At 39.1% G+C, this 23,757-nt stretch overlaps 3 pseudogenes; 1 reads left to right on the top strand and 2 right to left on the bottom strand.

Annotated features, from left to right (window-relative positions):
- Nucleotides 1–985: 985 nt before the first annotated feature.
- LOC100066697 (ferritin heavy chain pseudogene) lies at nt 986–1,534 on the bottom strand (annotated as a pseudogene).
- Nucleotides 1,535–1,876: 342 nt separating this feature from the next.
- OR5AL22P (olfactory receptor family 5 subfamily AL member 22, pseudogene) lies at nt 1,877–17,858 on the top strand (annotated as a pseudogene).
- A 3,233-nt stretch (nt 17,859–21,091) lies between these two features.
- LOC138920857 (forkhead box protein N3 pseudogene) lies at nt 21,092–23,557 on the bottom strand (annotated as a pseudogene).
- Nucleotides 23,558–23,757: the final 200 nt, after the last annotated feature.

The raw sequence follows: 23,757 nt of genomic DNA, 5'->3' as shown, positions 1-23,757 counted from the left end.
ATATATTTAATTAGCAAGCTTTCCTGGACTGAAAATACTGAGCACTGACTTTCCATCTCCTATGTCTTAACCAACCTGACCCAACTCAAAGCCACAAAAGAGGTTCTGGCTAGAAGGCTATGGGATCTTTTCAGTCTTAGAAGGTGATAATAGAAGGAAGAGGCATGCTCAGGGCATGACTGCACTGGACATGCTTAGGTCTGCACCTGCCTCACCAAAAGGACGCTGTGGCCGGAAAACTTCCTGCTGACATATCTGGGAATGGCTTCAGTGCAGAAATGCCTCTGTTCTATGACATTTTTTTCAGCAGAGATCCCTGGGATTTGAGGGAGGAAATGGATTTATCTAGAACCCTCACCTGCTGAAGTCATGCTGATGGGAAATAGTTTGGAACCTGGCATGGAAGATCATATCAGTGTCATTAACTTGAGTCCTGTTAGGAACACTAAAGCAGAACTGGTCTCAAGATATAGCTCTCTCCCCAGCTTTGGCTTTCTGGAACTGTGCTTTTCTGATAGAGGAACCCTGAGACTGATCTGCTCTTGAAGGTCTAAAACCATGGCCATGTGAGTTGATGTTTCTCTCCTTGAAATACGTTTGTTTTGTTTTGTTCTTTAGGTCATGTGAGTATTTTTATTAGTTTTTCTAAAGTTTAATACCATGAGAGGGCCCTCAAATAACCTATGTCCCACCTCTTGTTCCAGTGAAATGTGATAGCAAATTACCCAGCATCATCTCTATGTAGCCCATTCTAAACTAACTAATGTTATTCATGTTCATGTTATTACAGAGAAATTATTGAACATATCTGTTATTTGGGGGGTGGGTACCAAATTACTTTATTTGAAGGAATGGTACAAATCCAAGAACTTAAGTAGATGTTTTGGTACAACTTATAGGAAAGGTAAAGGTAACCCCAACATGCATGCACTGCCTCGGTGGATCAGGGAAGCCACCCGGTGGCTGGGGGAAGCTGTCCTGAGACTTAGCTCTCATCATTGTCTCCCAGGCTGTGCTTGTCAAAGAGATAATCTGCCATGCCAGATTCGGGGGCCCCCATCCTGTGCGGGTTGGTTACATGGTCACCCAATTCTTTGATGGCTTTCACCTGCTCATTCAGGTAATGAGTCTCGAGGAAGCCACACAAGTGGGGGTCATTTTTGTCAGTGGCCAGTTTGTGCAGTTCCTATAGTGACTCATTCACATTTTCTTCCAAGTGTAATGCACACTCCATTGTCTTCAGCCCATTCTCCCAGTCATCCTGGTCTGCTTTCTTAAAATCCTGAAGGAAGATTCGGCTGCCTCCTTGGTTCTGCAGCTTCATCAGTTTCTCAGCAAGTTCCCTCTCCTCTTGATATTGGTGAAGAAAATATTTGACAAAGTTCTTCAAAGCCACATCACCGCGATCAAAATAGTAAGACATGGCCAGGTGGACGTAGGAGGCATGGAGCTCCAGGTTGAGCTGGCACTTGATGGCGGCCTCTGAGTCCTGGGGGTAGTTCTGGTGCACCTGTGAGGGGACTGTGGTCATCATGGCGGATGGCTGAGGGGAGAAGGGAGCGGCAGTGGGGCTGCGCTGGAGTGGCGGTGGGAGCCTTGGGCAGGCCTAGAGCACTGTAAGGAGGTGAGGGAGGGCTGGCTCTTGGTGGCCAGCTGGGGTGGGGAGCCAGCACTTGTTCTGTTCAAGCGCTGTTGAAGCAGGAAACCATGGCAACTCCAACAAAGACTGTGTTGAACATATCTTAAGTGTCCATTCTTCTGTCAAAGGCAATGATGGAGCAGTGAAGGAGATAGGTCCTTTGAAATAAAGATTTATGCTATTTGAATCAGGTCTGTAGTTTGGTGAGATAGAGATAATGGTTATGTTTAACCATCCATGAGAAGACTGAAGTTTTCAGCAGACTTGAGATTTCCAGGTAGGTAACATAGAAATTTGGTATTTAAAGACCTACATCTCAGTGTAGAGTGAGATCTCGTGGTTTGTGTGGATTAGTACAGGCATATCTGAGAGACATTGCAAGTTCAAGTTCCAGGCCAATGCAATAAAGCAAATATTGCAATAAAGGGAGTCACACAAATTTGTTGGTTTCCCAGTGCATATAAAAGTTATCTTTAGTCTATTAAGTGCACAATAGCATTGTCTAAAGAAAATGTATACACCTAATTAAAAAATACTTTATTGCCAAAAGGTGCAAACAATCATCTGAGACTGCAGTGAGCTGTAGTCTTTTTGCCGATGGAAGGTCTTGTAAAAAAACACAATATCTGAAAAGCACAATAAAACAAAATGCGATAAAGCGAGGTATGCCTACATATGATTGAGATTTGCAAACTTGGAGGTTGTGAATCTTGTCAGGAAATGACAGAGATAAATATCAAGACTAATTTATTGTTGAATGAGACATACTAAATTTGAATGACATCTACATAATTCATTATCCTTCCTCAACATTCTTTACCTCAATGTATGAGTTACCTATTCCTGCATAAAAATTTAACTCGACACTTACTAGCTTAAAACAGTAAACGTTTATCTCACAGTTTCAGTGGGTCAGAAATCTGGACTTGACTTAGCTTGACTTTCCTGCTCTGGGTCTCTCACCAGGCTATCAAGATGTTGGTCAGGGCTGCAGTCTTCTTAAGGCCAACATTCGCTGCCTCTCATTCCAAGGTCACTCAAGTGTTTTTTGACTGGATTTAGTCACTCATGGGCTGTTGGCTAGAGGCTACTCTGGGTTGAGCAAGTGAGACAGCCAAAGAGGGCAAACACTATGGAAATCATAGTCTTTTGTAATTACAATCAGATGTAGCATTTCATTACTGTAGCTGTTTTCTGTTTATTAAATAAAGTCGCTGCTTTCAGCCCACACACATGGGCAGGAGAGCACACAGGGGCATAAATACCAGGAGGTGGCCCTCAGTAACCTAAGTAGTAGCTGCTTACCACGCTCCGCGTAAGCCACTTGCTCAGTGACAGATGGTGGATGGCAACAACAAAAAGTCCTGCAGTCAGTGAACACAGACTCATAGAATTGGGGAAGACCTCACAAATGGTGTGCATCCTACCTGTATAAATGATTAAACCTGATATGTCCATAAAATATAATGTCATGTGCCAAAGAGTACATGGTTTTATCAAAACAAGAAAAAATGCTTAGGGTAAGGTCTGACATCATGAACTATTTAATGCTTGAGAGAATTTTTATTTTATACAGACACTTTTTTCTAACATTAAGACTTTTTACTGCATTTCAAAAAGTATGTGATTAAATGTTCTCTTCTCTAAAAAGTAAAAGATTTCCTGAGCAACTCACGTTTACTGGGAATTTATGTGACAGGTCCCAATTAAGCATTATGCTTGTATTCACTATTTCATTTAAAAGTAAAACATTATTATTCTATCTATTCTCAAATGGTTCAAATATGTAAGAGTGTGCCAGAAAATGTTGTCTAGTCCAGTAGGCTTCTTCAAAAACATACGTGCTGCTCCAGTCCCCCCTCAAACTGTAGATTTTCAGTCTGCCTCCGTGCTATATTGCTCTCTCCCTGCAATGCAGTCCTCATCTCCTCTCTTTCCATCTTCAAAATATCCCTTTAATTTCCCCAGTAACGCATGTGTTTGTTTGCCATTTCAGAGATCTGTGACGTTCAGCGATGTGGCCTAGACTTCTCTATGCTGGAGTGGGAATATCTAGACCCTGTTCAGAAGAACTTGTACCGGGATGTGACGATGGAGAACTATGGCAACTTGGTCTCACTGGGTATGCCTGTAAGCTTCAAATGACTGAGAATAATTTAGAATCTGCTTTTCAAGATATATATTATTTTCCACTGTGATTTTCAGGACTGGTTTTCAAGAAACTAGTTAAATTTGTTCCTTTTTTCCAAAGAAGTGGTTTGAGCGTTGTCGGGCTTGAATTGGCAGCTCCGTCAAACACCTTCATCTTCCCTGTCTTTCGGTCACACTCATACCTCCTCCAATCTTTCTCATAGTTGCCTCTCTTCTTTTGTGAATAGGGTCTGGTTGAGAATTCTTTGGCATTTATTATAAACAATGTCAGAGGATCCAAGTTTCCTATTTACTTATGCTCAGAATTTTTATAGATATTCAATTTTAATATCTGATCCACTTGCAGGGAGACTAGCCTGACCCAGGGGCCTGAATTGCTCTAAAAGGGCCTCTACAGTTTATGTAGTGGTGGATTCAATAAAGGGAATTAATTGAAAACTGAAGCATATGCACTGTATTTTGTAAGAATTTTTTTCTGTTTTGTGGTTGAAAGTTGTAATCTATGAACATTACATTTAAAATGAAATGAGTATCCTATAGATATCTCTTCCCACATACGCTTCATAAAACGACAATATCAATAGAAATGTCAATAGTTAACACCGTGTTTAGTATATAAGAGGCAGTGCTCGAAGCACTTTCCATCTATATATCAACTTGTTTAATCCTCCTGACAGACTTCCGATTCCTGTTCTACAAGTGAGAATACTGAGGCACAGTGGGTTTAAGTGACTTTCCTGAGGTCAGACACAGCTGGAAGGTGGCAAAGGCAGGAATTGAACCACAGCTCCAGAATCTCTATTTTTAGCCATGGTATAATGCATTCTCTCAAGAAAAAGAGGATGTATGAGTGTATATGTTTAAAATATCCTTACCCTACCTGATTTCTTGTTCTTTAGCTCCCTTACCCACTTTTCTTGGAAATTTTATTCAATACCATTTTGACCTTTAGTTTATTATTATTATAATTTTAAGTAAACAATGTTTTGTTCTACATCATATGCCATTTCTTTTCTTTGTAAGCAGGACATTTCAATTCTAAGCTGGATGTGATTACATTATTGGAGCAAGGAAAGAGGCCTGCATGGTTGTGAGGGAAGAAACAAGAAGATGGCATACAAGTAAGTATGAACAAGTCAAGCTATGGGAATATATTTGGAGAGGTAAAAGCCCAAGCAGTTAAGGAGGAGAGATGCTTGAAATGTTGCCTGGAAAGCTCCATTCGTACTGGAGGAAATACTTGTGATCTAGAGAGGAGACAAATACTCTGCATGAGCGACCCAGTGAATTTCATCTTCACCTCATTAACCACGCACTTTGTTACACTTCTCATATTTCTGTCCCAGTTCAGGGATGGGTGCTGTTCTTCTTCCTCATGTACCATTTTATCTGTGTTTTGAACTCAAACACTTTCCAGATTCTCTTGTGCACTTAGATTTATATATGTAGTTTCATTGCTTAAAAATATATTCATTCCTGTATCTGGCTAATAAAATGGAGTTTGTAGTATATTAGGTAAGACATATAAATAAACATGTAAACGGATAAGAAGATATGTATCATCACGTAGTGAAATATAGTATAAAGGAAACTAAGCAAGAACAGGGCAAATTTAGGTAAGGCAATCTGGTATGAACTCTTTTCTGAGGAGGTGATATTTGAGCTGAGACATGGATGGTAAAGAGCCCAGGCCGTTTGTGCATATTAGGGAGAGAGTTCCAAGAAGAGTAAACAAAAAGTGCAAAGGCCTGGAAGGGATCCTGAGCATTGTGTGTTCCAGAGCAGCAGGTAGCTAAGAGCAGGGTTACTGAGGGGTGACTAACAAACCATGAGATCAATGTGCTAGGAGGGACCAGATCATGTAAGGGTTTGTGATTCATTAAGAAGAATTACAATTGTTTTTTAAGATTATTTAGGAGCCATGGTCTGATTATATTTTTATATCTTTAATTTTCAAAAATTAAACCTTTTTCTTAATTGTGAGACTTATACATAACTCTAGGTAAAATAAGTATAGACTGATTGGTTATTTTCTTTCTCTCATATACTTTTCATATATTTCTTAATTTTTATTAAAACTATTTTGTCCTAACATTAAAATATTTGAGTTGTTCTTATGTATTTCTAGTTTATATTCTGATTATTTTTTATTTTATGTCTACTGTATTCCTGAGCTTTATCACTTCATTTCTGATTTTTTTCTAATTTGGATTTATGTTCTTTCATTCCTTGTAGCATTTTCTTAAAGTCAGAATACTGAATATTGTTAAGATGGCGATACTACCCCAAATCCCGTTGGCTTATTTGCAAAAATTGATATCCTGATCATGAAACTTATGTGGATTTGCAAGGGATCAAGAATAGCCAGAAAATCTTGAAAAAGAAGAAAATAGGACTCACACTTTCCAAGTTTAAAACTTACTACATATAGAAACTTATAGGGTATATTGAATGTAGTGCTGAGTGGGAAGTTTACACCTGTAAACACCTAAATTAGAAAGAAAGATCTCAAGTCAACAACCTAATTTCATACCTCAAGGAATTAGAAAATGAAGAATGAACTACAGCCAAAGATAGCAGAATAAAATAATAAACAGTAGAGCAAAGATAAACAAAACAGAGAACAGAAAAGCGATAGAGAAAATCAATGAAATTAAGAGTTGGTTTCTCAAAAATACCAACCAAAATGAGAAAAATTTACCTAGATTGACTAAGCAAAAAGAGAGAAGACTCAAATAACTAAAATCAGAAATGAAAGAAGGGACTATAAATAATTTTATGGCAACAAATAGGGTAACCTAGGTGAAAGCTTGAAAACACACAACCTGCCAATACTGAATTATGAAGAAATAGAAAATCTAGTCAGTCTTATACTAGTAAATAGATTGAGTCAGTAATCAAAAACCTAACAAAGAATAGCCCTGGATCCAATGGCTTCACTAGTGAATTCTACTAAATATTTAAAGAATTAACACCACTTCCTCACAAACTGTTCCAAAAAATTGAAGAGGAAGAGACATTCCCAAAGTATTCTATGAGGCCAACGTTACCCTGATACCAAAGTCAAACACACTACAGGAAGTGGAAACTACAGATGAATATTACTGATGAGTATTGAGGCAGAAATTCTCAACAAAATACTAGCAAACCAAATTCACCAGTACATAAAAAAGATTCTAAACCATGACCAAATGGGATTTACTTCTGGAATGCAAGGATGGTGCAATATATAAAAATCAAGCAAAGAAACACATCACATTAACAGAATGAAGGGAAAAACCAGATGATCATGTCAATTGATGCAGTAAAAGCATTTGACAAGATTCAATACCCTTTCATGACAAAAACACTCAAGAAAGTAGGAATAGAAGGAAACTACCTCAACATAATGAAGGGCAAATATGCAAAGCCCACAGCTAATATCATACTCAATGGTAAAGATTGAATGCACTGTACTTGCTGCACCCCATAAGTTTCGCTATGTTCTGTTTTCATTTTCATTTGTCTTACAATATTTTCTAACATCCATTGTGATTTCTTCTTTAACCCATTGGTTATTGAAGTATGTGTTGTTTAATATCCACATATTTGTATATCTTCTAGTTTTCCTTCTGCTACTTATTTCTTTTTTCTTCTTTTTAAAGATTGTCCCCTGAGGTAACATCTGTAGCCAAACATTTTTTTCTCATTCTTCTTCCCAAAGCTCCCCCAGTACATAGTTGTATATTCTAGTTGTAGGTCCTTCTGGTTCTGCTACGTGGGATGCCACCTCAGCATGGCTTGATGAGTGGTGCTAGGTCCACGCCCAGAATCCAAACTGGTGAAACTCTGGGCCACCAAAGCTGAGTGTGCGAACTTGACCACTCGGCCTTGGGGCCAACCCCATGCTACTGATTTCTAATTTCATTCCATTGTGATCAGAAAAGATAATATCTATTATTTCAGTCTTCTAAAATTTGTTAATATTTGGGGCTGGCCCCGTGGCCGAGTGATTAAGTTCGTGCGCTCTGCTGCAGGCGGCCCAGTGTTCATTGATTCGTATCCTGGGCGTGGACATGGCACTGCTCATCTAACCACGCTGAGGCAGCGTCCCACATGCCACAACTAGAAGGACCCACAACGAAGAATATACAACTATGTACTGGGGGGCAATGGGGAGAAAAAGGAAAAGAATAAAATCTTTAAAAAAAATTTAATATTTGTTTAGTGGTCTATCTTGGAGAATGTTCTATGTGCTCTTGAGAGGAATGTGTAGTCTCCTGTTCCTGGGTGGAGCGTTCTCTTAATGTCTGTTAGGTCCAGTTTGTCTATGTTGATCAAGTCCTCTACTTCTTTATTGATCTTCAGCCTGGTTGTTCTATCCATTATTAAATGTAAAGTGCTGAAGTCTCCTACCATTGTTGTATCGCTGCCTATTTCTCCCTTTAATTCTGTGAATGTTTCCTTCATATGTTTTGGAGCCCAGAAGTTTGGTGCATAAATATTTATAATTGTTTATCTTCCTTATGATTTGACCATTTTATCATTATCTAATGTCATTTGTCTCTTGTGGCAGTTTTTCACTTAAAGTCACCCCTACTTTCTTTAGGATACCATTTTCATGCAAAGTCTTTTTCCATCCTTTTACTTTTACTTGTGTGTATCCTTAGATCAAAAGTGAGTGTCTTGTAAGTAGCAAGTCACTGTGCCCTGGGTTTTTTTAATCCACTCAACCAGTCTGTGTCTCATGATTGGAGAGTTTAATCCGTTTACATTTAAACTACTGATAGGAAAGTGTTCATTATTGCTGTTTTGATTACTTATTTTCTGTTTTCTTCCTGTGGTTTTTTTGACCATTTCCTCTCTTACTACCTTCTTTTGTGTTTAGTTTTTTTTGTAATGACCTGCTTTGATTCCCTTCTCATTTCCTTTTATGAGTATTCTATAGATATTTTCTTTGTGGTTACCATTGTGATTGTATTATAAATCTTAAAGTTACTACCATCTATTGTACACTGATAAAAAGTTCAATCACATACAAAAACTCTACTCATTTATAACTCTGCTCTCGCCCTTTATAGTATTGCTGTCATAAATTACATCTTTATATATTGTGTACCCATCAAAATATGTTTGTTTTCTTATGATTTTGCCCTTTAGATTCTATGCTAGAATGTAAAGTGGATTTATACACTAAAATTAGAGTAACACAAGATTCTATATTTGTCCAAATATTTACCTTTATTGGAGATCATTATACTTTTCTATGGGTCTGTGTGGCTTTCTGAAGTCCTTTTGTTTTAGCTCAAAGGACTCCCCATAGCATTTCCTGTGGGCAGCTCTAGTGGGAATGAATTCCTTCAGCTTTTCTTTATCTTGGAAGGTATCGATTTCTTCATTTTTGAGGGAGAGTTTTTCCAGGTGTAATATTCTTGTTTGTTTTTCTTTCTTTCTTTCAGCACTTTGACTAGATCTTCCCAGTCCCTTCTGGTCTGCAACGTTTCTGCTGAGGAATACACTGATAATCCTATGGTAGCCCACTTTTATTAGTTGAGCTGTTTTTCTCTTGCTGCTTTCAAGATTCTTTATTTGTCTTTGAGTTTCATAGTTTTATTATAATGTGTCTTGACATACAGCTCTTGAATTTTCCTAGTCAGAGTTCGTTGAGGTTCTTGAATTTGTGTATCTATTTCTTTCCTCATATGTGGGATGTTTTCAGCCATTATTTCTTTAAATAAGTTCTCTGCTCTTTTCTTTCTTCTTCTGGGACTCACATAATGTCTATATTGGTCCAGCTGATGTTCTCCCATATGTCCGTTAGACGCTCTTCATTTTGTTCTTTCTTTTTCCCTCTGACTTGATTATTTCAAATGACCTTACTTCAAGTTTGCTGATTCTTTGTTCTGCCTGATCAAGTCTGCTACTGATCCCCTCTAGTGAACGTTTCAATTCAGTTATTGTATTTTTCAGGTCCAGAATTTCTGTTTGGTTCTTTTTTATAATTTCTTGTTGTTAATACTCTAATTTTCGTCATGCATTGTTTTCCTGATTTCATTTAGTTGTGTATCTGTGATCTCTTTTAGCTCACTTAGCAGCTTTAAGACAGTCATTTTAAATTCTTTTTCAGAAATTTCATAGATCTATACTTTTTTAGAGTCAGTTTCTAGAGCTTTGTTGTCCTCCTTTGATTGGGCCATGTTTCCCTGTTTCTTTGTGTGCCTTGTGATCTTTTGTTGAGATACCAACTTTGAGAAACAAGCTACCTCTTTCAGTCTTTACAGGCTGTCTTTGTCCAGGGGAAGACCTTCACCAATCAGCCCAGCCAGGGTTCTGTAACCATTCACACATTTTCTGGGGATGCGTCCTTTTTGGGGTTGTGCGTGCGCTTTTATTCTAGTATAGATGGCTGCTTAACTGTCTTAATTTCATTGCTTCTCAAGAGCTTTCAGTTTCTCTTGTATTCCTCTACGCTTAATCTTTTGCTTCTCCTGGTGACTGCCTGTTGAACTATATAGTCTCTGCTGCTGTAACACACTGTGGTGTTTACCTCTGTTCTCAATGGCCTCCAACTTGATATACAAACTATGCCACCATTCCATCAGCACCACAAGCCAGGAGAGACAGAAACCAGTCCCTCCAGCAGCACCAACACAAGCCAGAACGCTGGACAAAGTTCCACTTTTCTTTCTGTCCTAAGGGAAGAGCCAGAAATTGGGAGCAGGTACTCTCCCCTCACGCCTTGTTACACTGGGGGGCATGAGGGGCTATGGTGAGAAAACTACGACTGACTCTTACCCTTCTTGCCTGTCTCTTCCCTGTTTATGTGCTTACTTGGGTGTTTATTGTAGCTCCTTACCTAGTCTTTCGGGTTTTCCAAAGTTATTTTTTTACATATATTGCTGTTAATTCAGTATCTCAGGGAAAACAAGGACCTGCATCTTCCTAGTTTGCCATATTCCTAATGTCCTATCCACCCTTTTTTTTTAGTTCTTCTGTTTCCCATTTCCTGTCTTGTACTGGAGAATTTAAATTTTTGTACTATTCATTTTAATTTATCTTTTGGCATTTTGGCTGTTTCTCTTTGCATATTTATTTTAGTGTATGTCATAGGGGTTGCAATATACAATATACCTAAGCTTTCGCAATCTACATAGTTAATATTATAGTATTTCCTATAAAATGAAGACACCCTTCAATACCCTTCATAAATAACTTTCCCTTCATAATTCTCATGTTTATCATATCTACATACATTGAAAATACCACCAGGTTATGTTATAAACATTGCTTTCAACAATCATACATATCTGTAAGAACTTAAGAGGGGAATAAACGATCATATGTATTTACCCAGATATTTTTCTGTCATGATATGTTTCCTTCATTCCTGAAAATTCAGGGTTCTCTTATATCATTTTCCATTAGCCTAAATAACTTCATTTAGTGTTTTGTTCTTTTCATCAGACACTTGTTGCTGTTGTCTTTTCTCTTTTCCTTTTCAGATTCTAATTACATCTTTGGAAATGTTACCTCAGGGCCCTGAAGCTCTGTTATAAAAATGTTTAACCTGTATCATTTATGAATTTCATCACGAAGAATTTCTATACATCTATCAAGTTTACTGACTCTTCCCTCTATTGTTTCCATTATGGTATAAGCTCATTCAGCAATTTGAGAAGATATATCTTTTAGTTATACAATTTTTATTTTCTTTTATATGTAGTTTCTTTTTCTTGTTATATTTCTTATCTTTTCAATAATTTCAAATGTGTAGGTTTAAGAGTTTTTAAAAGTCTTAGAGTGTAGCTAAAATAGCTGCTTTGTCTTTGCCTGATAATATCACCTTTTGGGTTGTCTCCACTTTAACATCTGAGGTTTGCCTTTTCCCTTGAAAGCAGTTTTTTGTTCTTTTTATGATGAATACTTTTGAATTTAATTGTAGACATTGTGAATGCTGTGTTGTGTTGATTCTGGGTTTTCGTCATTTCTCTGGAGAATACCAATATGTTTATGTGTTGATATTTTTATTTTAGGAAGTAATCAATGCAATACAATTTAGGCTATACATTTGTCCTACTGTTTGTGGGCAGTGGTTTAATTCTCAGTTTGGTTTGCTGAGGCCTTGCTTCACTGGTTTATGTCCTTCTCATACATGTGTAATTCAGGCTTAGACTAAGCTTTGCACTGGTTTGTGCTCCAAATTAGGTAATCTTCTCTGAATATTTCCCCTCTAGGGTTCCTCCTTTGCTTTCCACTTTGGTAGTGTTCCTTGCCATGACTCTTGTATTAAGAAACATGTTGGGGCCTTTGCAGCCCATTTCCCCTGGTATAACTGGGTCCCACCACTGCAGCAAGGCTATGAGTGATAGAGAAAATAGCGAGAATCTCAGCCTGAGGTAGGTCCTCTTTTAAGGTTTTCGCTCCCCTGCCCAGTCCTCCTCTTTTGTTTACTCTTATTTGCTGACCTGAGATGTTTGATTTTTTCTTATGTCAAGCAGTTTTAGTTGTTATCAGTCAGACAGAGAGGGAGATGGACTTTAAGAGGTTCACACCATGCTGATGGAACTAGAACTTCTTCAGTTAAGGATTTATTTAATGGTGAAAATGACCCTTTCATTTATTCTCTCTTGTATCATTGTGGACTCATTGATTTTTAGTATACTGTTTGTATCTGTCACAATTGTTTTTATGGTACCGTTTGTACAGTTTTGGCAGTCACGCCTCTGTAAGTGTGATGATGTCATATCTTTTTACCATAACATCCCTAGGCTCACCTTTCTTGCCCCTTTCCAGAATGGTCTTTTAATCCAACTATCCTGTATCCATATAATGGACATTGATATTTAGAAAGCATACTTTAGGAGTTAAAGAATGCTCATTTCCACTATGTTTTCTGGCAACTTGCTTTATTTGTTCCGTGACAATTGATCTCTTTAGGCTTTCTTCTCTAGGTGATTTGTTTGATGAATGTTGTAGAAGTTTTCTGGAGAATTTTCCATTCCATATATACTTTCAAAATTACTAAGGATGTATTCAAAAATATGCATAATATCAATAAAATTCATTATAATTTTGCATTTACTCCTTACTCATTTCTTTCTTTTTTTAATTGAGATTTATAATAGTTTACAACATCTGTCTCTTAGTTATCCATAAAAGAAGCAAATTTATATGCTTGAGAAAATGGCAAAATTTCTTTCTCCTTTTCTGGTGTGTAAGATTTTATTATGATATTAGTGCTCCTCATCTGGTTATCACACTTTGAGATCTGTAAAGCACCCTGTATTTCACATCCAAAAATATTCTTTTCTGTCCTAAATAGGGAGAATTCTTTCTTTCTGTGAGAGATAGTAAAATTATCTGTATAATAAAGTAGTGAGAAGAAGTTAAGGGGGAGCAAGAAAGAAAGTTCTAGGAGCAGGAGTGACGAAGGTTTTTATGGAGGGTTTGAGGAGAAGAGGTGTGTAATCAAGTGTCTGACTCCATTTTGTTGTTTGACTATTCACTACTTTTAAGCTCTCCTATTTTTCCTCTGCCTTTTATCCTAAATCTGGTGAAACTGATAAGAAAAACCCATTGCCCCACCCTTTGGTGCCAAATGAGAGTTGGAACAACTAAGCCTTTTCCTGCAGGCAGGAATCCTCACACCAGCCCCCCCACCACAACTCACCACAACACAATCCCCAAGTGCATTCACCATTAGCTGCTCCCTCAAGCCATTTCAGACCAGCTTGGGAGCTCACAGTGCTCTCCCCAGAAAGCCTCATTCCATGAACAATAGTCTTTTCATCCTCTTTTGTTGGGTGTGTCGCGTAATCAATCTGGATGTCTAAAGCAAATTTAGATAGAGATGCTCATTCATTTCTGTGGAGTGACTACAACAGGATGTCAGTTGATCTATGATCTGCATACATTCAGTATCCTAGAGACTGAAGAGAAAAATGAACATTCTATTAAATTAATCTCTGCTATTGTACTGAAATATCCATCATAACAAGAGTTTGAGACAATCTCAGAAGGAAAGTTTGAACATTACTGATGGGGAAATTCCTTAAACTGCTACTAAATGCAAGGTCCATGAGCTGAACATTTATTTTAAATAAATTCATAACTTTAATATGCAACCAAGGTGACAAATATTAAAGCAAGTATAGCAAATAATCAAAGTGTATATATGAGTCAATCAATTTTTTCCCCCAAAGAAACATTAAAATGCCTCTCTACTCTAGGTTCTTTCATTGACTAATAGATGAAAAAGTGATCTACATTTCAAGGGAAATAATTTGGTCCCCAAACACTAAAGAGCAAATAATTTCCTATTATTGTATATATAATTAAATTGCATTTCAATGCTTGTTAAAAATACTGTGCCACCAAAAAAAAAATTTCCCAAGGGACCACACACACACACACACACACACCCCAAAATAAAAATTGTCGCATAATACCTAGGTAATTTGAGATGTTATTGACGTCATATAGAGTCCTTTCAGGTGCACTAGACTATTTAGGGGTTTGTAGTTGAACTGCATGAGGATGCAGTGAATATCGAAAGACATCAGATAGTAGAAAAATATATACACAATCTATGTTGGTGGGAAAAACTTTGGACCTTTATAACTATAACTTTTTTTCACTTAATCATTTACCAGTTATTGACCATCTTCTTTGTACTGGATACTATTAGAGGTAGGTGATTAAATTGGATCTAAAATAGAAACATTAGTGCTTAAAAATAACAGTTTTAAGTCTAGGATGTGTTACAGGCATGTTAACAGTTGGTTGAAATATAGTGTGGTAGGTGCTGTAATAAAAGAATCAGTGGATGCAAAAACATCCCCATTAGGAGCACTTAACCTGACCTGAAAAGTCATGAGAGCTTCCAAGAGGAAGTGACTCAACAGAGGACAGAGAGTTAAGTAGAAGGAAAGTCAAGCAAAAGAAATGATGGTGGAAGAAAAGGGTTCTAGGCAGAGAGTAAAGCATTTATAACATTCTGGCTCTTATTTGACTGTGTGTGGTGGTTTGGAACATCTGTGTATCGAGACCATATGAGGAATCTCTCAAGAGATAAGCCTGATCTGAGACACAAAAACTAGATTTTCAATTTTCATCAACCATGTTAAAGAAGGTGGAATTTATCTTAAGGACAATGAGGAAACATTGAAGGAGTTCATCAGGAGAGTAAAAGAATGAAATTTTTGTATGTAAAAGTTCATAGAAGCTGAACTGTGAGGAAGAGAGAGCAGTAGGGAAGATTGCATGAAAGAATGAAAGTCATGTCAGTTGCCAAAAACCAAAACAGAACAAAAAGACATTGTGGTTGGATCAAGGAAACAGCATCAGTAAATAGATTTGAAAAGTGTGAAAAATATAAAACTGTTAGGAATTGGGGACAAATTGAATATTGTCATGAGGAAGAGGAAAGCATAGTAAACTGTAATTGGTCTCATTTGAAAAACTGAATTGGTTATAGCACTCTTCATTGAGATAGAAAATATATACTCCAGGTCTTGAACATTAGGTCCAATGTGCAGAGATGTCAGTTTCTTTTTTATATGTGATAATTTTGATGAACATCTAGACTATCCAAGTAACAGTTTCTGGGAGGAGTTTAGATTCATAAAGCTAGAGCAGAGAAAAGAAATCTGGAATAGAAATATGTATTTGTGCCTAATCAGCATGTAGATGATGATCGAGAACATAGGATTGGATAAGATCATTGAACAAGAAGGTATAAAGAGGAAAGTGTGGGGACTTTGGAGAGAGCCTGGAGAACACACTATCGAAAGCAGAGATAATAGGAGCAGAGCCTCCAAGGTACAGAACAAAATGGACAAATAACAAACTCAGAGACTGCTTTCTTCTGGAAACCAAAGGTCTATTCAATAGAGTTCAGTACTGCAGAGCTGCCAAAGCAAAAGCAGCTTTATTGGATTTGGGAATAGGGAAATTGACAGTAAGCTTGGTGAGTGGATTTCTTGGTTTAATGGGAAAGAAAGGTTGATTATACTTGTTTAACTTATAAACATGATTGAGAAATTGGGGGTAGATGCCCATTCTAAGATGGTTGGTTGAAAAGTGGTTAAAGGGAAAGAAAAGATAAAGGAATAATCCAGATAAAGTCTCCAAGGAGATATCAATCAAAAATTTAAGAGAGAGTGCTTTTTATATTTGATTGTATTTTGCCTGTCGATCATCCATAAGGTGCATGTGAAGAAACATGAGACAATCTAGGGATAAAGTTGGAAAATCAAGTTGACATTGTCTGCTCTGTTCAAGAAAGGAGGGGGGTGATTGCAATTCTGCTAGCTCTCAAGCATTCAGAATTGAGCTTAGGTCTATGGAAATGTTCTGTAGAATTTAGTTCATCTAGACACTGCCCAAATGCTATCCACTTTGGACCATTTAGATGCTTGAAGACAGAGGCTAAAGAGATGTCTCTTCATCACTTAAAGCTGTTTTACCATCCGGAAAATTATTAGCCACTATGTATTTTGCCAAAAGACAGAGCCAGAAAATTCACAATCGTACTTTTCCTTAATATCAACATTATATGCAAATTGAAAAACAATAGGAAACAGAAATAAGCGAAAGGAGAAAATTTTAAAATAACATCAAACGAGATGCCTAAAGATAGCGTTAATATTTTGATTTTGACTTTCATTTTATATTTTCCACACTTGACTTTGGTCATTTTTAATGTTCTGAGGAAATTATAATTTTATGAGATAAACTTTCAACTTAAGAAATGATTTTGATGTATGTTATCAAAGCCCCTTACATTCTTAATGTTGTTTGTTTTCTTTATAGTTAAAGAAAAGTACAACACAAACTTTGCTATTGCATTGATTATAAAATTTTAATGGAAGCACTCTCTTCTTCTACAGCTTCTTAGTGAATTTTACATCTTGGGATTTCTGCCTGGACCAAATCCTTTCAAACTGAAAGTCAAAGTAAAATCCACACGTAACGGAGAGTGCTTATCATCTTCGATTGAATTTGACATAATATCCTGGTGAGCCAGAGCTATCTTTTCACATTTAATTGATTCTTTCTTACAGAGTCAAGATTACTCAGAGTATGTGCTCTGGAAGAGTTTATTGTAGAATTGTTCATCTATTTCATGGCACAGGCAGTCATTGCGCAGCCACTGAGTTCATGCTCTTGGGCCTCATAGATAACCCCGAGCTTCAAGTCATTCTCTACTCTGTATTTCTACTGACTGACCTAGTTACTGGTTTGGGTAATCTTGGTTTGACTGTGCTAAGACAAATCAGTCCTCAACTTCAGACACCCGTGTATTTTTTCTCTTTCATCTGGTTTTTGTTGATTTTTTTGGTACTTCTGCCATCATGCCAAACACCCTTGTGAATTCTTTATGTGAAATTAAATTGTGTGTTATTTTATCCAGGTGCCACTCAACTGTGTTGCTTTATCACATTTTTAGTTTGGGAATTATTAATGTTGTCTAACATGGCCTTTGATTGGTATGTGGCCATCTGTAACACTTTACTCAATCTAGTTCTCATGCTCAGGAATCTGCTCAGATGGTCTCTAGCTCTCACATTTATGGATTCACTGTGGGACTCATGCAAGCAGTGGCTACCTTCCACATGTCTGTCTGTGACTCTAATGTGTCACTAGTCCTACTGTGATGATGTTTCCTTGATTGCTTTGTCCTGTTCTGATACCCAGATCAGAGAGCTGTTGTGGTTAATCATTGCTGGGTCCAATGTGTTTGGTTCTCTTATCATTGTCTCACATTCTATGTATTCATCATATTTGTCATCATAGGATCCCCTCTGCTGTGGGATGAGAGAAAGCCTTTTCTACCTGTGCTTCGCACCTGTTTTCTATTACTATATATTATGGGACCCTCAGTTTTACGTACCTGAGGGCTTGTGTGCAGCCCAGATCAAAACACTCACTAGATAAAGACAAATTTGCCTCAGTATTCTATGTAGTGGTGATTCGCATGCTAAACCCATTCATCTACAGCTTGAGGAATCAAGAGCTAAAAAAGGCTTTGAAAAAATTATTGAAAAGGTGTATTCTAGTAATCAACAATGAATTGTGTCATTACTAAAGAAATAAAGAAATACTGGATACAGGTTTAGTTAGGAAATTCTATTTATTTATTTATTTAAATCACTCACATGTCATTTTACTATTTTCTAGAAGAGGCATTTGCTCCTTTATAAAAATGAACTAAGGGGAGACAGCCAACTGAGGGGGTTTTAATTGGAAGAAGTCCCCTGCCAGAAACAGTCCTGAGTGTTTACCTCTGCCTTTCAGGAGGGAAGTCTGAATTTTATCTTGGGGATGTGGTGAGCGTGGGGAACTGTGGTGAGGGTCTTCTGGCCTTGGTCAGGTGACAACACAAATCATAGTGCCACTCAGGTTCCACAGCTGTGGATGGCTTTTGGGGTGACAGATGTTTGGGGAGATGGAGGGAACAGAGTACCCCAAAAATACATACTATTCCCATCCACCATCTGAACAAATAGACTGGAAGTATTCAGGTTCAGGTAACAAATTCGACCTGTTGTATGGGTGTAAGTGTTTTTTTAGGTTCTCTCATCAGCGGCGCAGAAGAAGATATGCTGTGGCACGCACCAGTTAATTTCCACCGTCCTGGCTGATGGACGTTCTGACAGTGCCTGGTGCTGGCAGATTGTTCCACATTGGCCCACAACCATTGCATTCTTTTAAGTTAATTTTTATTGAGTTTATGATAGTTTACAATCTTGTGGAATTTCAGTTGTACATTATTGTTTGCCAGTTGTTTTGTAGGTGCACCCCTTCACCCTTTGTGCCCACTCCCCAACCCCCTTTCCCGTGGTAGCCACTAATGTGTTCTCTTTGTCTACATGTTTAACTTCCTCATATGAGTGGAATCATAGAGATTGTCTTCCTCTATATGGCTTACTTCACTTAACATAATTCCCTCGAGGTCCAACCATGTTGTTGTGAGTGGGACAATTTTATTCTTTCCTATGGCTGAGTAGTATTCCATTGTATATATATACCATATCTTCTTTATCCAATCCTCAGTTGATGGGCACTTAGGTTGCAACCATCCCATTTTTAAAAACCAACATCATCCTAGTTCCTTCCTTCTCCATCACCATCATATCCTGAGCCATGGGAGTGGGTGTTTTGTTTGTGTTTTAAAGTTCCCCTCCTTTGGATGGATGATCATACTTTTTAGAAATTTCCCTTTGGATCTCCCAAGTAATTTCATTTAGGCAAAGATAACAAGAGTTTCTGGTTTGCGTGACATGTCCACCTGTCTAAATTCAGCTCTCACAATCTAGGTGGGCTTGCTTCCAGGTTGGTTTGTGTGCTGAGGTGGTAGAGACAGCCAGCCCCTCCTTCCCACCGTGAGATGGCATCTCAGGAAAAAGTCTAGGGCTGCTCCTTCCAATACCCGTGTCATCTCATCCCTCACAAGTACTTTAACTCTCACCCTCATCTAGTAAGCCCCATTAGGATGTTTCCTCTTCTCCTGGAGTACTTGCATAATTAGTCTCTGCCTTTTTCCTAGAACCAAATGACAGTAATGGTTTTCTCAAGCCAGTGCCCCACAATTCTCGATTCCCTCAGACACACTCACTACTGTTTGCCCTTAAATTATTGCATCATGGTAAACATGTACAGATGGAGAGAAAGGGCACACTTTCAACAGAGAAGTACAGGGGGCCGGGGCTGAAGTGCAGGCAAGGCAGAACAGAGCTCAATCCCCCAGGTCCTACCAGAACATGAAGATATCCCTATATTACAGAATAAGTTCCTTAACTGTCAGAATTTTTCCCTGAAGAAGGTTAAACCCTAAAGACCTGCTTCAAAAAACCAAAACTAAATAATCAGGGGAAAAAATACCCCTCCAACAAAATTAAAGAAAGAAAGAAAAAAAGAAAAGGAAAGAGAAGAAAACAAAACTTTAAGCTTAAGCGCTTAAAAATTAGAGGCATAGCCTTTTCTCTCTTTTCCATATGTATATGAAAATAATCCATGCTTCATGCTAAATAGATTATTTACCCTAAAGGAACCTTATTTTTGAATTTAAGAAAAGTTTACATTTTGTGATTTTTTTTCCTTTTTCAAAGGAATTCCTGCATTTTGGATCAGAAGTTTCTAACAGCTAAACTGAGTGTGGAAATCATTGATTTTTGCCAAGGTGAAGTCTGACTGACATTAATTGCAAGCTCCATTTTGAGGGAAGTATAGAAGTCTTTTCCCCTATTTTGTAATTGTTTAAATTTTTACCCATCAATGTGCCTTTAATCTTTTAAAAATATAACACAATACAAATGGTAGGTTCCATAGCACTTTGTTTTCTTTTTCATTTCGATCAAACAATTTTGACAGACAGAAAAACCTGTGTATCATTGTTTCCTTCCTTCACAGGTCTTATAATTCTTTGATCTTGGTTTTCACTTGGGCAACGAAGAAGACATAGCGTGTTTTCTGTATCAGTTCTCTCTCTCTCTTTCTCTCTCTCGTGTGTCTGTGTGAGCGCGTCTGTGTGTGCAGAGTCAACCTTCAGGCTTACGGCTTGTGGAACATTTTCTGAATGTAATATAGAACAGAATTCAGTGGTTGGCAACATCACTAAAAACTGACCCCGTTTCTTCTCATCTGTCATTAACACCTGGTGTGTATGACTGGGCCAGCATCCACCTCGTAAGATGTTATTAGGCTGTGTGGTTAAGAAGAAGAGGGGACTGGAGACCAACTGCCCATGCACAGTGTGTGGCAATGCCATGGTTTTCCTGGCACTATTTGATGCTAGGGACCACAAGCTTGGGTGTGCTTCCAGAGGGATGAGGGTGATTCCTTTCTGCCAATTGCCTTATGCAGAGTCCCTCAGTGAACCCAACTGGGTGAACATCCTGACCTTTTGAATCTCGGCATTGGGCCTGATGGACGGTTACTTTGCACACGTGCCTTCTGGGTGCTGAGTGTGTATCCCGTGGCATTACAGTTGACATCCCTGCAGACTCAGCCACGTGCTTCTGACATGCTGGGGGAAGCTATGGTCATTCTGGGTTTTTCAGTCTTGTCTTCAGATATTGAAAAGCTTTCATAAAACAGCTGAGTGTCAATATAAGTTCTATGGCTTCAATCTCCTTTAAAAATAAAATTCTTAAGGGTCCAAAACAAAGGAAGGGGCAAGTTTTTTTAAAAAGTGATGAAAAGTAAAGAAAATCAAACTAGATAATAATAATAATAAATAGCTGATATTGCCATAAATCATTAGAAATCTCCTGCCGTGATGAAACCAAATGGCTGTAAGTTGAAAACAAATCAGTGACTTCAATCTTTTGTGGTTTCCTTTTGCTCTTTGGGCCGCTTTGCTGCCCTGATGGTGAAGTTATTCACACAGGAACAAATCCCCACCAAGTGCAGGAGTGGCCCCGCTCCCTCTTTCATCTCCTGTCATCACTCTCATGGGCTTCTCTGGGCTTCTCTTTTTGAGGGGCAGCGTGTCACTGGGGACTTTCCTCGCCTTGGTTAAATGCTGGTGCTTCTTGTCCCAGGATGCACAGCTGCTGTCACGCAGGACATCCTCGGCCTCCTTGGGGCTGTGTTTCATGTCATCCTCCTCTCTCGCTGTGGCTTTTGGGACTCTAGAAGCTTCCATCACTGTCCTCCTGGCTCCCCTTGGTGACAAACTCATAGTGGCCATGGGCTGAGGAGGATGAGACTGTCACTGGGTGGTGAGGAGCTCCCAGCGGTGGAGGATTTGGCACTGCTATAGTTGTGCTCCTCCTTGGGGTCTCCGCTGACCTCAGGGGAGCCATACGATGGATTGCTCTGAGTCCCCATTGGGCAGCTGGTGAGACCATTCCTCATGGCTGCTGTCATTCCAATGGGAGTGACTGGCAATGGCCAGACTCTGGGTAACAGCCCTCAGCTCAGACACCACACTGTTTGGTGTCACTCCTGGAGGAACTCGCAGACAGGCTCCGGTTCTCTTGAAGGCACTGCCGGGTGAGTTGGGTGGGCCTGATGTGCTTTGATGCACCTGAGGAGACAGGGAGGTGTATTGAACACTGTAAGCTTGGCTAAGAAGGTGTCTTTTCCAAAGCCTGAGTTAGATTTTGTCTATACCAGATCCATGCACCACAATGCCCTTTCCCAGTACCCTGACTCCTCTCATTGCCCACTGTCCTAAAACGCTGATTCTATGACAAATTATGTCTCACTGATCTTTTCCATCCAGCAGGTGTGTTTGCAAAATACAGAAAATGTTCCAAGATCCATTTGTAGATACATTTACTGGCAGGTGCTTGGTTGAGAGTCTTTGATGGCGGTAAATCTGAGGCCTTTAAAGAACAGGGGGTGTTGCAGTTGGGGTTCTGCCAGGCAAGTAGGAAATGTCCGAGAGCCTGAGGGATGGGGTCCTAGAAGGGGCTGGGAGTCCTGGGCAGGGCTGACGCTCTTAAGGACCTGCCCCCCACAGCTCTCCTGCAGCCAGAGCGGGGGGTCAGCTCTTCATCCTGCACAGCCCGCTCCTCTAACCTGATGTCAGGCAGAGAAAAGTCGAGGTCATTTTTTTTTTTCTGAAGGGCGCTGGAGAAAGCGCTGCCCTAGTAGCACTGACTCAGCATGCTGGAGACACTAATTCTCAAGCTTTCTGGCTTCTTACTGGGAGGCAGGACTGGATCCGTTTGTGTGAAGGCTCCTGGCCAGAGGGTGGCGTGGCACATCACTGCCCTTCAGTGCAGAGGTCACACTTTCCTGAGCGCCCAGCGAGCATCACCTGGCGGCCCTGCTAAGGACCCCCAGGAAGGTGTGGTGAGCCAGGCGGGTGGGCGGCAGGGGCAGCAGGGGAGGGGTGGCTGCAGCAGGGCACCTGGCACCCTCCCGTGGCCCTGCCACCTCCTGCTCGCTTCTTCCACAGATCATTGGGCCAGGGCACCCAGAAGCGCAAAATTGTTCCAAGGCGGGAGTTAGGACATCAAGTCTCACGCAGTGGTACAGAGCCAGAAGCGTAGGCCCCTCTGTCTTCTGGGGCTCAGTTTCCTGACGTCTATTTCCTTGAAAATCCCTTGAAAGGATTCCTGGAAGACGCTTTGACTTACACAGAGTAGGAATTTCAATGTTTGATAGTTGAATTATAAAAAAGATAAAGATCACTCCTTCTCTTTGAAGGTGAGCTGCTTCAGCAATAAAGATGAAGAATAAAGCACCGTAAAATCATAAATTTATCTCCTTTCACTATAATATTGAGAATTTTAAGCTGTCTTGAAAGACAATACAAATACTATTGCAAATATCAGGTAATATTTTCTTTCATTGTTGAACTGAGGGAAAATATGCTCCGTTAAAGGGTTTTGACCGGAAAATGCCTGAAAAATGACCTTACTCTCACTTGACAATGTCCCTGTTGATATGGTTGAACATATTTTAAGACATACTTTTAGAGCAGTTTTAGGTTTACAGCAAAATTGAGAGGGAGGTACAGAGATTTCTCATACCTGCCGGCTGCCTCACACACATGGCTGGCCCATTATGAAAATCACTCCCCAGAGTGGTACATTTGTTACCATGGATGTACTTACATTGACACATAATTACCCAAAGTCCATAGTTTCTTAGGGTTCATTCTTGGTGTAATACATTCTATGGATTTCGAAAAATGTGTAATGACGTGTTTATTATTGTAATCTTCTACAGAGTATTTTCACTGCCCTAAAACTTCTCTGTGCTCTCTCTATTCATCCCTTCGCCACCACCCCGACCCCTGGCAGCCACTGATCTTTTCATTACCTCCATGGTTTTGTCTTTTCCAGAATGTCATAGAGTTGTAATCATACAGTATGTAGCCCTTTCACATTGGCTTCTTTCACTTAGCAATATGCACTTAAGGTTATTCTGTGTCTTTTTCTGGTTTGATAACTCATTTCTTTTTAGGTCTGACTAATATTCCATTGTCTGGATATACCATAGTTTATCCATTCACCTACTTAAGGTTG

Source organism: Equus caballus, chromosome 26 (genome assembly GCF_041296265.1).
Source record: "Equus caballus isolate H_3958 breed thoroughbred chromosome 26, TB-T2T, whole genome shotgun sequence".
NCBI lineage: Eukaryota > Metazoa > Chordata > Mammalia > Perissodactyla > Equidae > Equus > Equus caballus.
Note: the sequence above shows the minus strand (reverse complement) of the source record. Positions and strands in the feature narration are given on the sequence as shown.